Raw genomic sequence first — 9589 nt, 5'->3', positions numbered from 1 at the left:
AGGTCCTGGAATCCCAGAATTTTCTGAGATAACCTGAAATCCCAGAATTTCCTGAGATAACTTGGAATCACAGGATTTCCTATGATAACATGGAATCCCAGCATTTCCTGGTATCTCAGAATTGTTAAGCTATCCATGAATTAATACATGATTAGAAAGGGCTCAGACCCGACTTTACAAATATATATGTATCTTAAAACATATTTTCTTAAAATCATTTTAATTTGCGACAATGTGTCTCCAGTTAAGAAAGTGCAACTATTCAAATATATTTGTGTAGACCTGTGAATAAGTCGAAAACGATTTAATGATGCCACTAATTCGTGACGTCATTGTTGTGTCATTGATCATGTGAATGCTACTAAACTTGTACAAATCATTATTATTCATGAAAGTTATTGAAAAGGAATAAACAAGAACGTGTAAAAACGCGCGTCTTAAAATGAAAAGATAGCGATATGTAAGATTGACAAGATAATCTTACTTGACTTCTGTTTTGGCAAGGCATCATCAATCAATCATTAACTTAAACTATATGCATTGGAAAGCAAATTTAATGCTTATTAATGTGCAGTATATATATTTTCAATTAGATTCAAAATCTTATAATGAAGGGTAAATTTTTTTTTTGAATTACTTTATAAATTATCGGAAATTCCCCACTGATCAGCTGATAAGCATCTTGTCTGCTGGGGTTGCTATATATAGTATGTAAATTTACAGGATTGAACTTAACCTTAAGACCACATTCATATTTAAACAGATACAATTAGAATAGGTAAGTCAATAATATTGAGGACAATTTCGAATATGGGTCACTTGACTTCAAAAGCTAGGTCACAAGGTGAAATTAAAGTAAAAGGCTTGTCCGCACTCTGGACAGTGGTCGCAATTTTGGTCTGATCTTCATCAAACCTGGTCTAAATGTTTATCCCAATACTATCAAATAGTGATCTGATATTTCTTAAACTTGGTCAAAATGTTTATCTATGAAATTTGTATTAAACACTCAGATAGTATAGCTGTTGTTGGAAAAAATAACTCTTTTTATAAAACCAGCTCTAGTTTTGAGCTCCCATTCAGTATTCTGTTCCTCATTGTCAGCAAAAAAAAGGAGAAAGGATTTACAGATATTGTGGACTTTACCAGTAGGAAATTTGAACCACCAGCTGTAGTTTAAAAAACAATGCTATTAACGTCTGCAGGGGCAGTGACACTGGCCTCGCAGATATTCCCTCAAAATCGAATGAAAATAATCTTGTTCCAAGTTCCAACTGTTACTGAAACAACTCAATCTGTATAGACTCCAACCGAATTAGAATTCAACCATCCATGTGACCTTTTCTTTCCTCCGTGGACCTCGGGAAATTCGTCGTGTTTTATAATTTCATTGCAAAATTATTTGTTTTTGTGTCAACCTAAGCAGTGTTTGGTTACTTTTGGCAAAGTGATGTCAATGTTAACACATTGGCATTCGTCAAAAATGCTAACAAAAACAATACACATTAGAACAAATTAGAAAATACAGTTTACGTTCACTTTGTGTTGTAATTATAAGAGTTTAATAGTAGTTTTTAAAACATATATGAGCCTTGCCCAGGGATACTGGTTTAATGCATGTGTGTATAGAGTTGTCTCTGCCTAGCAGTCCACAAAAACAAGTCAGGGACACCACATATCGCCTAAACAGGATTTTAATAAGAAAATACTTCCTTTAACGAAAAATTCAATAAAAGCAAAAAGTGTTGTCCATGATTACACTTTTTTGCAGCAAGTCTCATGAATTATAGAAAAACCTGTGATAGCTTTATGTGGGCTGTTGGACAGCTGACGTCACCTATAACCTATACTCTCAAGACAATTTAAACTGGATCATCATGAAAGTTGTCCATATTGTGGGCGGTGTTAATATTTTGTACAAGTTAAGTAACCAGACAGATCACCTGCAGCATTTCAAAAATATGTTCTTGTTTACTGAAGACACATTGATAGTTAAACATATCTGCCATTGCACTCTTGATCAATGTACCCAGTCTTATGAACGGGTGTATTTGATTGACATTCTTATTTTTCATTTCATTGTTGTGTGACCATTATGAAAAAATGCTGCTTGACTAAGCACTAGTTTCATCAGAATTTATGTACATGTAATAAGCGTAATTTTCTTGACATTGTATACATGTTTAAGTGTGCTGCTCAAATTGAAAACTGTGTAATGCTTTGTAGAGATTGTCCTGTGTCTAACTTCATGTCACATGGTGACTTGCCTTAAGTAAAAAACCTTGTAGTTATGAATAGAATGATCTCCTGCTGATGCAGCTAGAGTTTCACTGTGTTGACATGTTATTTTACAGGACAACTTGTCAATGAACAAGGAATCCTTTTCTGAAAATCTCACCCAGCTAATAAACTGTGCGAATGCGCCAAACGCTTACCCTTCAGATAAATGTGATTACAGGCCAAAGGTCAAATTGGTACCAACTGGGCAGCATCCTCAGTCGTGTGGGCAGGTTCATGATGCACCATTGTCTCAATATATCTATGAACATCCTAATCGCACAGTATTAGTACAGCAACATGACCTGCAAGGTGGGGATGTGAAACAATTATAAATAAATCCCACAAATCAAGGAGAGGTTATTGTGTAAGTTGTTTAGTCAGAGGTGTGTTTTGTCGTATAATGTAAAAAGATGTGTATCAAACCCCATGTACAGTTTTTTCAAGGCATTTGATTGGAACTTCAATTGTTTGAATCCCTTGCACTGTTGTTAAGTGGTCATTTTGTGACAAAACTCTATCTTTTCATTGGCAAAGTCTCTATTTTGCATTGTAATGATGCACTGTCTCTATATCTCACCAAACATTGGAAATCAGGAGCTGTCTAAGATATATTCTATTCAGGGTTATGACTACATTTCGCCCAAAGTTGTGCTGTAACTTATATTATATTCAGGGTTATAACTAACATAGTGCCCTCAGTTGCGCAAAGTTGTTAAAATAGTTGTGTCTAAAAGCAAAGAAAGCATAATAATTTGTATCACATGCAATCAATCGTGTTCATTAAGGAACCTTCGTGAAATATTATGTTGCATTATGACAAATTCCCCAGTATGTATGTCTTTCAGTTGTACGTTTTCAGTGTCTGGCAGTATCCTAGCAACCAACCCACGTGGACACAGCAGCAAAAATAGAATCAGCAGCAGTCCTGTACGCTGTCTGCTATGTTTGAGCTACCTAGTCATAGCAGTTTGTTGCAACGTTGACACACTATGAATGGTTTTAATAAAACCTAAGGAGTTATAGAGCATAATTGTTGATTCATGTGTACGATCATAATTTTATAATGCACTTAAATCAACAATACAGATGCATAGGCATGATAGCCAATACACATATTAATGCACACACTTAAATATGACTTAATCTTATCTTAATAATTTATTTTATCTAAAACATTTGCTTCAAAACATAGTTACAATGTAAGCATATATTGATATACAGTCGAAACTGACCTAACGGCCACCTGAATTTACCGGTCACCTGCAGACAACGGTCAGTCTGAATACCCCCGACGAAAAACACTCTATATTACACTTGAATTTAACGGCCACCTGACCATAACGGCCAACGGCCACTATATTCCACTCCAAAATTCATGTTTGACCTGAAATCAACGGTCACGCGTCAGTCGTCTCGAGTCGCGAAAATTAAAAACACAGCACATTATTTGTCCGTCTACTTTGCGTTTAAAGCGTCTGAAAGCGGTAATTGTCTATGATATTATAAAAGCGGCCCGCTGCGAGTAAACAAATTATAAGGTGTTGAGAAGGTATCTTTTCCAGGGATAATTGTGGGGGTATCTTCAAAAGAAAATATGTCAGAGTTTATGACTTGTTGAAAGTAATTATCGCTAAATTAAATGACCGCTATTTCTTTGAATTAGAACGGTACAATTACACCGTACTATCGGTTTATGACACCGAATCCGCTTTTTAGACTTTTACGGACGTGAGGTCAACGGAACGTGACAAGCTTTATTTACTGAATGACTGAGATGCATGAGTAAACAATTATATCAACGTTGATAAAGTCATTGTTTAATTTAACAATATGAAATTAAATCAATCTAAAAGATATTATTCTCTATTATTCAATGTACACGCGTAAGTTAATGCTGTTATTATGCTTTGTTAATGCAATTAGCATTTGTTTTACACTGTGTGCAAACGACTGGGTGGGGTAACGACGTAGTAATACTACCAACTGACCAACCTTCTTAAAATTGTGATCCGAATTCAACGGTCACCTGTGGACAACGGTCACTTTGATCATTTCCCTTGACTGACCGCTGAATTCAGGTTTGACTGTATTTGACTTTGCTGTGATTAATTGTTTGATTTTAATCACTCTGTCACTATTTCTCTATTCAGGTAAAGCATCCTAGGGTGCCTAGCAATTTAATCCTCCACTATGACCTTGTCCTTACCCCAGAACTCACCTGGTGGTCAGGTTTGAGATCACATCCGCCTGGGTGGTCATGGCAGTAAGAAAGTGTAAGATTTTTACAGAACATGTTCACCATTTTTATGAGCAGTTTGACTGACCGGAATGACATAATTAAAACCCATTTACAAGTGGCAAGATATTTAAATAAACAAACATATAATAACTACAAATTTAACCCATAAATTGCATTACATATTTTATGGTATTACAACATGCTTTTAATGTATTCCCAATTTAAAAAAAACACAAGAATACTTTCTGTTTTTACTTTCGGAACTGTATATAATACTTATTTTAGGATATTACACAAAATCCTGTACGGCTGTTTAAATAATGTTTGTAAAAATACATTGAAATCTTTATGATCCAGTTATTCAATAATTTATATCTATACATGTATATTATATGTTCATTTATTGAAAAAAAGTTGGCGGATAAATATAAACCCCGCATATAAAATTGATTGCACAGTTAAACATCAATAATTGTAGTTAAAGCTTTTCTTGCAGTTTGGTTATTTGTTGTACATAAGCATAAACACAAACATAATATTTTTTTTTGCATTTTTTAATCTTTAAAAATTGTATTGCTTGTTTATTGGGGAAAAAAATGAACCTGTGACCCTGAAACTCATTCAAGTATATTGTTAACCTTCACCACTTGTGAAATAAAGTTTGGTCTTACACCCAATAACACAACGTTAGATTTCTATTTATTAAGCTTGATTGCATTGAACATCTTAAACAATAGGACTAGCTGTTGAATTCTGGAACGTAGTTGCCACAATTAGGCTTAAGTCAAATATTTTATTTTATGCTTGTTTTTTTTAAAGTTCATTGCGTTTCTTGAGAGACTATCAAGTGTGTTGCCAGGGTTGAACCCGCATTTTGATCCTTGACAATTTTTATAAAATGCTTGTAAAGTCTTTAAAATTGTTGTTGTGTTTTACACATGAAATGCTTATTTCCAGAAATCTGGATAGCAGAGCGTTGAGTTGGTCTGGAAGCATTTGCTGTCACAGTTCCATGGTGCAGGACCATCAGTCTAAGAACATCTTGCAGAGCTATCCTTTGGTGAGTTGTTAAGTAATGTGCATGCTTTATAAACATCTTGCAGAGCGATCCATGGGTGAGTTTGTTTAGTAATGTGCATGCTTTTGTGGATGCCCCCAAGTTCAGAGATGTGTGGGTGCATGTAGATTCACCCTTTTCTGTCCATACATCCATCAATCTGTCAGATGAGTATATCTAGTCTAACATCGAAAATAATTGCTTCTTGTGTGATGAAACTTTTTTGGTTCATTTTTCATTGACATAGGTAGAGTTTTAAAACAAAAGTAAAATGTGGGTGCATGGAGGCAAACCATTTTACCTACTTCACACAAAACATATGAGTTTTCTCAGAAATAACTTTTGCTAAATTCATGTTTTTGGGGCAGTCAGCAAGAAGGCCCTCGCCATAATGGTTTGGTACTATTTTTCTAATTGCAAAAAAGCATTTTATCAAATATCCCAAAGTATTTGGTAAGAAAGCGAGTAAACTTTAACATAATTTATGAATATTAATTATCATTTTATCAATAGTCTCAGGACTATCATTTCCTTTATGGATTCAAATCAGATTGTTGTAACACTCAATGGGAGTATGTGCGTGTTCTTGTTTGTTTGAATCAGTATGAAAAATATAATTTAATAATGACATTTACAGTCACGAGTCTTTCTATTTTCAGATGCCAATTGATGAAATCAAACACCAATCCCCAATCCCAAACACAGCCTGTTGCAGCAGCTGTTACCATATTGACCCAGGTCAACCCTAAGAAGCTCAGATACAGATACTGTTTTATAAATGCTAGTGTCTTGGTACTTCGTGGTCTGTTAAGCACTAACTCTAACAAGTCTCTTCTTTGAATTGTGTGGCGGGTGGACAATGAATTTCCTTGTTCTAATTGAAATGGCAGAATGACAAATCACAACAATTTCAGTGGAAAGCCAGAAAGTCATGTGGCCAGCCACGTTTTTTATTTGACCAGCCAAGGTGTGTTATGTGACCAGCCAATGTGTGTTATGTGACCAGTCAAGGTGTGTTATGTGACCAGTCAAGGTGTGTTATGTGACCAGTCAAGGTGTGTTATGTGACCAGCCAAGGTGTGTTCAAAGAAAAACATTATTACATGTCTCATGGGAACTATGATGCTGTCAGTCATTTAATGTTAAAGGCTTTGGTTAAATATAGTATGTAAAGTTGTATTATAAGCACACATATTGCACATCTATCCACTTACTTCATCTGTATTATGAAACTTTCACTACATATTTTGATACTGATTATGATAAATGAATGGAAAAAAAATACCCTAGATTTTTTTGTCAATGATTTTAAGATTGTCAAATCTGTTCAAATGATGCAGGTAACTTGAACAAAATTGGGGAAAATTGCATTAATTGCATGTAATAAGGCAGTTTTAGGTTTATGTGCTTTTGCAAGTAATAAAAATGTGCTTTTTAAAAGAATTGTTCAGAAATGTTGAATTTTTGTATGCTTCAGTTTTGATCGGTCTATCAATTTTCTGAATACAATATATACTCAACAGTTAACTCTTTCAGGTCGCTTTTTTATCGAGAATCTTGCTTATTGTCGTACTATTTTCAAAAGAATATTAACAAATTGTGGGCAAAATTGTAAATTCTGTATTTACTACCATTACTTTGTTGAATTGAATGGATATGGTCTGTCACTTAAGTAGAGAATGACCCTTGCGTAATTTGAGATCCTTTAAATGAAAATGAGAATTACCGGTAAACAAATAGTTAATAAATTAGTGTTATGAATCATGGCAAACGTTATTAATGTTAATTTGTGTTCATAGATCATATGCTTACATACTTATAAGTGTTCACATTCGTTTTTGGACAATATAACTTATAATGCTTTATATTTTTGTATACACATTTAGAGCACCAGATTGTATCATATTGAATCAGTGAGTAACTTAACCTAAATTTCTTGATCACTGTATGTGGGTATATTATGCCATCTATATATAGATCACCTGCAAACAATTGTATCTTTGATGTAAATTATTCATTTATTGTCGTCATGTTTATAAGAAAAAGTCACTTTGTTCATTCATTTGTACAAACCATTACTATTAAAATACATTTATTGTGTGATTGCTCATGTTTGTATTAAAGACTTTGAATAATGCAGCATAACATATATAGAAAAGACAAATATACATAGTGATATAGAAACACCTTGTTATATTCTATTTGCTTAAAATAAATTTGATAACAGCTTATAATGTGTTTACTTTTAGTTTTTATTATCTAAAGAAAAATTCAAACCTCGATATTTGAAATCAGTGAATTACAAATAAAGGTGGATCGATGTCATATGTTAACAGCTGTCAAGAATACAATTGTCTCTATTGGTAATATATGAGAGCAATATTATTTGCTTAAGAAATATGTGTCCTTTGATAGATGATATCTGTGTATACAACTGAACATAACAAAGTAAATACATACAGAATTTCAAGTAAAGTAAAAGTCTACAAGGATTTTGTGGAATAAACCATTTAAAAATATAGGCAAAATGCATCAACATTGACATTTATTAAATCTATTAAATTTGGATGATTATTCAGTGCGTAAAATTGTGTAATTGTTAGAAGTGAATGTTCTGCCTTAAATTGCTCTTTATGACATATTTATATTTCAACGATGATATTATACGTGTACTTGTATTATAGTTGATTTATAGTTTATAATGAATAGTTAAATTGTTCTAGTTTTATCACAGTTTGTTACACGTTGAATCTTCCATATAAGATGTCAGTGGAGCGCCTTCACAGGGGCCAGTGGCTAAAGTGTGGCTGTTTATGTTAAGCTTTTATTGAATGTATGAAACATGTTTGTTCTGTTGTTAAACAGCTGAAAATTACTTTGTGTTTGACATGCTTTAAATATACCATATTGATATATAGAACACACAATGAACATTTTGCGATAATTTGTATGTTTTGTTTTTTGGTCTTTCCGTCCGTCCGTTAGTCGGCCATAACACTTGTCGACCATGATGACCCTTAACAATTTTAACAACTGTTGCATACAGAGAAATCACATGATTCACATGGTGAAAGGTCTTCATGCACTATACCACCTTTTGACTTTAGAAACAAAATAACGACGGGATATGCAGGTTTGTCGTTTGTTGTTATAAACGAGCTTAACTCATTGTTTCATCATCATTTTGCATGCGATTTAAGTGTTATCTTCCACCAATTTTTACCATCACAAGACAGAGTTTGGCTTGTTCTCTTCTCAAATTTGAAAGTCACACTCAAGAGTTCAAAATCAAGTCAAAACTATTACTTCATTATCATCGTGCATTTTTTATTACCATGTCAGATATATTTATCATGCTGAGATGTGTATAAGACCCTTGACCCCAGCCCAAAAGTTGCATGTCAAATGAGCATTATTTAGCGTGTCCAGTGTGCAACTTAATTATTTCTCATGAACTTTCAAAGTAACTCGCACTAACTGTTCAACATCTGGTGATGGCATATCATGCATAAATCCTGTGCCCCTTGCAAACAGAAGTGATGTGCGATTGGTCATTGTCGTCTTGGATACTACTTACATGTACCCCGGGTACTCTTAAAGTAACATTACTACTCAAAATCAACGGCCATTTCGTACAATATTTCGTTAAATAAAGTTAAACAATTAAAAATCATTGTTCCTTATGGGAATTGCCGAAATTTTAACGCCAGGTGTAGTCTGGTAAAATAGATGTTTGTGTATACAAAATGCTCGTTTTTATTATGGTTTTATTATGGTACCATTTTAGTGTTCGTGTGTCGTATGAATAGATATATTCGCAGGAAATTAGCATGGAATTTATTGTGGCCACAAATAAATAAAAACCAGTATTTTGTATCTACAAAAATCTATGTAATCATACCACATCTAGCGTTGACATTGTGGCTATTGCTATGAGGAACGCTAATTGTTTAGGTGTTTACTTCATTTTACAAATTACTTTATGAAATTTTCGTTGATTTTGAGCGTTATAG

General features: G+C 33.6%; 1 long non-coding RNA gene across 1 annotated transcript; it reads left to right on the top strand.

The window, feature by feature from the left end:
- Positions 1-2235: 2235 nt before the first annotated feature.
- Positions 2236-7103, top strand: LOC127851816 (uncharacterized). Its single transcript, XR_008035978.1, has 4 exons — positions 2236-3207; positions 4431-4553; positions 5477-5579; positions 6236-7103. It is a non-coding gene; the product is annotated as an uncharacterized LOC127851816 (long non-coding RNA).
- The last annotated feature ends 2486 nt before the right edge of the window (positions 7104-9589 follow it).

This window comes from Dreissena polymorpha, chromosome 11, assembly GCF_020536995.1.
Source record: "Dreissena polymorpha isolate Duluth1 chromosome 11, UMN_Dpol_1.0, whole genome shotgun sequence".
Lineage (NCBI taxonomy): Eukaryota > Metazoa > Mollusca > Bivalvia > Myida > Dreissenidae > Dreissena > Dreissena polymorpha.
The sequence above is the reverse complement of the archived record's forward strand: the minus strand, read 5'-3'. Positions and strand labels throughout refer to the sequence as shown.